Here is a 6277-nt window from a genome sequence, read left to right as displayed (position 1 = left end):
GGAGGTTCAACCTCTGCTATGGTTACTATGATCGGCCGTTTGACGAGAACTTAGTTCACAGCTCGAAAAAACGCAAAGCGGGATAGAAGCGTGTCGATGCTATTAGGCTGTTAAGTTGTAACTATTCACGCTTAAATCAGCAGGTTGTACGAGTGAATGCGGTTTAGGTGTGATCTGCATATCATTTATAGCCGTGAGCATTTTATGCTGCTTCAGTCTGCGTGGTTTCAGCGAGTTCTAAAGCCTGGTTTTTACTAGCGACGCAACACGTGAGCGCTTATTTGATGGTGAAAACGGGGTTGACGCGTACGCAAGCATACGCACAAGCACACACTTGCGCTCGCGTCGTGTGAAAACGAAACGCAATATAAGCACAAGGAAAGTTCCTACGTCTGGGCAATAGACCACTTTCGATATATTAAGATTCAGTCCTAAACAAAAGGCATCATCTCGAGGCTCTGGGGAATAAACTCATACAAATCCTTCTATTTATTTCCCAGAGCCTCGAAATGATGTCTTTTGATTGGGACTGAATTTTAATATATCAAAATTGGTCTGTTAAAGCACTCGTTCCAGATTCTCCGCGTCTGACCATGTGAACAAAATGGCGGATGCCGGGGTTGTTATTTGACAGAAGCCCATACAAGCCCTATGAGCCAACCTTTGCCCGTATATTTCTATTTTTAGAACCAACCCTTCAGCAGAAGACTCACATTTACATCAATTTACATAAATTCGCACAATTTGTGTACATTGTTTTTGCTTTTTTTGTTTTCGTTTGACGCTGAATGACTTTATTCCGATTGGCCAATTTAAACAGTGCGTGCAGTGCCGAACAACTCGTGGCGTTCTAAAAATAGAAAGATACGGGCAAAGGTTGACTCAAGGATATAATGCATATGGAGGCTCCTACTCATGGGCTCCTGTATTTGATGCTTTTGCCAACGTTTGTTTTCACTAGCATAAGCTACTTATGCTTGTGCTTGTGCTTGCGATTGCGTCGCCAGTGAAAACCAGGGGCGTTTTCCATTTACACAAAATTTCCGAAAATTTCGGTGGAAATTTCCATCGGGTGAAAAACGTGTTCCATTTAACTCAGGTCCGTTCGCCGCCCAGTGATTGCGATTTTACGCGCCAAAATTAAAAAATGTGGCCGTGAATAGCCTGGAAGTGGTAAGACCTTTCAAAAGTTGTAAATGGAACACACATTTCCATCGGAAAGTTTCCAACGGGAAAACAGGACTACCTTTTCAGAAGTTCCGTTTATTCCGGAAATTTTCCAGTGGAACGAAACAAAAACGTGTGTTCCATTTACATCCCAACCGGAATTTCCGGAATTTCTTGGTAAATGGAAAACGCCCCAGGCTTAAGTGGTCTCCCGTTATTTTCAATAAACAATCTCAAATCTTAACGTTACAAGAAGTGTTGTTGTGATGTTGCATCCTGTGAAAAACGTAAAACTGCATGCTATCACTGATAGAACCTAATACAAAGAGGAAGATTTTCCACACGAATCCAAAATTTTCGCGCTAGTAATTCTTACTCGTTACTTGACACTGCCACGCAATGCCCTCTCTCAACGTGCAAATCCGTTTCCCCTAACAATTTCCATGCACACTGATAATGAGGATGATTTTTTTTGCCTTTGTTCCATCGAATTCCGAAAATGGTTGAAAACGATGTCGCTTTGGAAGCCGCTCGCTGAGGATTAGCTCTGATGTTTACAGCGGCATGCAATTGTCTGAAACACCCACTTCCAAAAGAAACAATGATTTTCCATTTAGTGATAAGTCCATGAGGCTACATCTTGTTATTCATGTTACATTTATTTGTTGAGAGCATTGTTTAAGTTCTTAATCTGGTTACTAGTCTCTCTCAAAGTTTTACACACAATTTTTTTCAGAATTTGTTCAACCGTCACTTTTGAAGATGTATGTTTTATCACACAAAACGTCAAGTTAAAATGCGTTATATGTTTATCGATCACCGCAGTTTGTTTAAGCCTAGTTCCCACTAGCGACATAACGATCATAATCATAATCATAAGCACGAACATAACGCTGTTATGTCGCTTAATAGGGAGCTTAAGCAACGACAACGGCGACGGCAACGAGAACGTCAGGAATTTGCATATTTAGTGGGTAAAAACAATAGCTTTGCACGCTCTGCACGTGCGTTTTTCACTTTTGTCCATTTCTTTGCCGTCGTCAGCAAAACAACAACGTAAAATAACCAATTTTGAGGTCTTATCAAGAACGTCAGCACTTGAGGATAAATTTTCATTTTCTCTCCTAAAATGGAGTGGCGTTCCGACTGGTGTTATCTTTGAGGAATTACCACACCCTTGTCATATTAAAAACGTTGAAATAGTCACAAAGCGATTAAAATAACGCAAATTTATATTTTGAGATGACTTTCTCGTTGCCCGTCGCCGTTGTTGTTGCTTAAGCTCCCTATATATGTCTTAGTGGAAACGTCCAGAAACATAATCATAGGCGCCCTTATAATCATAATCATATGAAAATGATCGACCATTTTCTGATGATTATGATTATGGCTTTGACTATGGCTTTCACTTTTCTTTGCAGTGGCAACGCGAAAATCATAACGACATAATGAGAAACATAATGACGCAACGGGGTCATTGTGTTTTGGCCAATTAAAGTCTAGGACCAGTACTTTCGGGTCGGTTCATTTTCAAGAAGATGGTGGCAAGCTTCGAGGAAGAGCTTTACGTTTTAAGAGCGGCCGTCCACACTAGAACATAAGAAGCTTTTGTTTATGTTTATGATTATGATCATGCTTATGATCCTTATGTCGCCAGTGGGAACAAAGCTTTATTGATTTTGATCAAGTTGAAATGGCCGAAAAACAAGAGTATATATGATGAACAATGATATAATTGGCTTTAGAGGAAAAATAATCATACTGCATGATTTTAGTAAACTTTCTCTCCGGACTCTCCAGAGCGAGGAATAACTAAAGTGAAGTTTCTGACGAGAACAACTGATGAATCTCTCATTATCTCTATTTTTATTTTAACATACCATTTCAAGGTTGTAAGAAAATTCGCACATGCACAAGGGCGTAGCTAGAGGGGGGTCCTGGGGTGCCCGTGACCCCCACTTTTTAAGCCCTTTTTTACTCAAACAACCTACAATATTCAGGTTGCGAAAACGTGAGTACCCTCTGTTTGACACAGTGTGACCCCCCCTTTGAAAAATCCTGGCTACACCCCTGATGCATATTCATCTTGACGCAGCTATCTGAAATTGAGGACTAGAACTAATCGTTCAGGGGGCCGAAGGTCACAGCGTTTTGTGTTCCCCCGTGTTACCTGTTCCCCCGAACACTGAGCACTAGTGCTGTGTGTTGCCCCTTCCCTTCCCCACAGAAGATTTCAGTGCAACGTGTTCCCTTCAAAACTGCCGACTTAAGAATACATCAAAACAAAGAGAAATGTGAAAAAAAAAGGAAAGTAATCACGCCATAGTGATAAATATGATGGCAGAATATGAATACAGCAAGTATCCTAACCATTCATAAAGACTAACCTTAGGCCTATAAACTTTGGTTTAGGCCTAAGGTTAGCTTTTTAAGCATTTTCAGGATACTTTCTGAATAAATAAAACAATGACCTGTGACCTGTAACGCACTTTTAAAAGTGTTCTATGGGGAAGGAAGGGGGAACACACAGCACTAGTGCTCAGTGTTCGGGAAAACAGATAACACGGGGGAGCACAAAATGCTGTGACACCATTACCATTCTCGTTCCCAGAGTCCGCGATTCTTTTGGTCAGCACCAAGAACACGGACTCTGGCTTACTCTGGCCACGTCCAATATATGCACAGTCGTAGTGAAGGTCCAATTTTGTAACCGTTGACAACCACTGCTGTTTGAAATTTCTGAGCGTGCGTAGACGAGCCGGAAGTGTCCATGTTCTTGGTGCTGACCAAAAGAAAAGCGGACTTTAGGTACAAGATTGTACCGCTACAGGATCAATTTTTTACTCCTACATTCATAATCTTTGTTCAGCACATGCTCGAATTTCCAATTTTTTCAATGACTGAATTTCAATAACACATCGATCCCATCATGTCCGTTAGTTATATTGCGTGATAAATACTCTAGTTAAATGAAAAGGAGATTGAAACCACTTCGGGAAATTACAAGTCTAAATCAAGCATTTCAATGACCAAAGGTGCAATTTAACAGTTGATCGGTCCAGGTCAGTTAGTCTCGTTTCATAAATAACAAATAAGAAGAAATTGGCCTGACTAAGAATGGATCTCAATCCTAGTTTCTGGTAACTGGAACGAGAAGCCAATAGACCAATTTGGCTCACTCAGTGTTGTACCCAATTCAAATCTCTCGGGGTTAAGATTCTTTGTGTGTTGAATTTGCATGACAATGAAGCATTCATATTTAAATGATATGGAAATACGTGGAACAAAACGTTTTATTCCCAAAAGATTTGAATTGGCATGGGTACAACATTGAGTTAGCCGAATTGGTCAATTTACCGAGGCATATGCAATATTCGGAAATTCTCTGTACCATTCCATTGCCAACATACCCTTTCTTTCGGTGAAAATCATGACCGTTGGCTATCAGTGCTATCGCTCCAACTAATTGGATTTAATTTTTTCCGTCACTTAATTTCGGTTTTCACTTGACGTCACAGTCACCATGTTTGTGCGCCCCCCCCCCCCCCAAAAAAAAAAGGCGGCTTTGTTTGTGTCCGTTTTCTTTTGTTTTTTGTTGAAGAACATTGCTGTTGGTCACGTGAGTGCAAACCAACAATAGAGCTGCTGTAGCTACTTTTTTGACTGGTTATTGAATTCATACAGGATTGTACGCAAGCGTAAAGGTTTTGAAGAAAAAAAAAGAAATAATAAGTGCCATTTGAAAATCTTTTATCCGGGTTTCTGAAAACTCAGTAAACGCTTTTTCTGTAGTTATGGTAACTAATGTGCGCTCACGTGGCCACTAGCAACGACTATATTGACGGACAATAAAATGGACAACGTAATTGTTTCTCCTCTCCTCAAAAACCAACATTTGACTTGATTTACTTTCATTGTTCATTTCAGTTTACAGTGTCCCCAATTAGCGCTCCAGCGCTTGAACGACTTGACACTTAAATAAAGTTCCTTTCCTTTCCTCCCAATTCTCTCTGAGTAAAGCACTGGCAGTCTGGATGTTCTTTTCTCGACGTCATTCATGATAGGTTTCATATGTTTATTTAAAAGATAACTGGACTATTACTACATCTTTTTGTATTTCCGTATGATAGCTAAATTACACCGCCCGTTTGAAGTACGGGTTTCCTACTTAGTGTGCATTGATCGATCTACGCATTGATTACCTTCTAACTAATTTACATTGAAAATGAAAAGACTGTAGAAAGAAAAAATAAGAGATCAAGTAACACGTTTCCTTATATTACCCTGTTTTTAGCCTTCTGGAAGTTCCCCTAGGGAAGAGCGCAAAGAAATCTGGACGTTTACCTAAGAAAATGTTTCCAGGCTTTAAACCTTAACTGCAAACAAATTAATCGCGCAACTATTCCTTTCCAAATCTTTGGCTTCTAGAAGTTCTAACCCTAAGAAATCGCCCATTTTAAAATATTTTGCCTCGGGCCGGTCCCTCCAAGCAAAATCTCAGAAAATCAACATGTAGAACTTTACAGTGACAAATTTTCCATTTGTTTGATTCTAGGCCCTGGCAAGAGTTCAACATTCAAGAGTAAGAGTTACCCAAATTGGACTAGTCCCCATCAGCGTCAGAAAAGTGTGTATTTTGAAACCAAGTTTTGAGGGAAAATAAACAATCGATCAAATCAGTTAACTCAATGTTGTGACCTATCCAAACTCTTTGAGCACAAAACGTTTTGTTCCAGGTATAGAGTGTTTTCACATGACGTCACTGCCGCTACGTTGGTGTACTCAACCAATCCTACGGGAATTGAGCTATATTATCATGCAAGCGTTTTCTTTTGTTTCGGTGGAAAAACAAGGTTGCTGATCACGTGAGTGAAAACACTATTTCCATATCATTTAAATGTGAATACTACAATATAATGCAAATAAAATACACAAAGAATCTTAACCCCGGGAAATTGGTTGGAATGGATACAACATTGATTAAGCCCGGTTTACACTACAGATATTTTTCGGCACGACTCGTGTGAAATTGGCACGCCTACAAAGAAATCGGCAAACTTTGTTTTCACTACACCACTTTTACCGTATCAAATATACCGTGCCAAAATTT

This window comes from Montipora capricornis, chromosome 11 (genome assembly GCF_036669925.1).
Source record: "Montipora capricornis isolate CH-2021 chromosome 11, ASM3666992v2, whole genome shotgun sequence".
NCBI classification, from domain to species: Eukaryota; Metazoa; Cnidaria; class Anthozoa; order Scleractinia; family Acroporidae; genus Montipora; species Montipora capricornis.
This window is presented reverse-complemented; position numbering follows the sequence as displayed.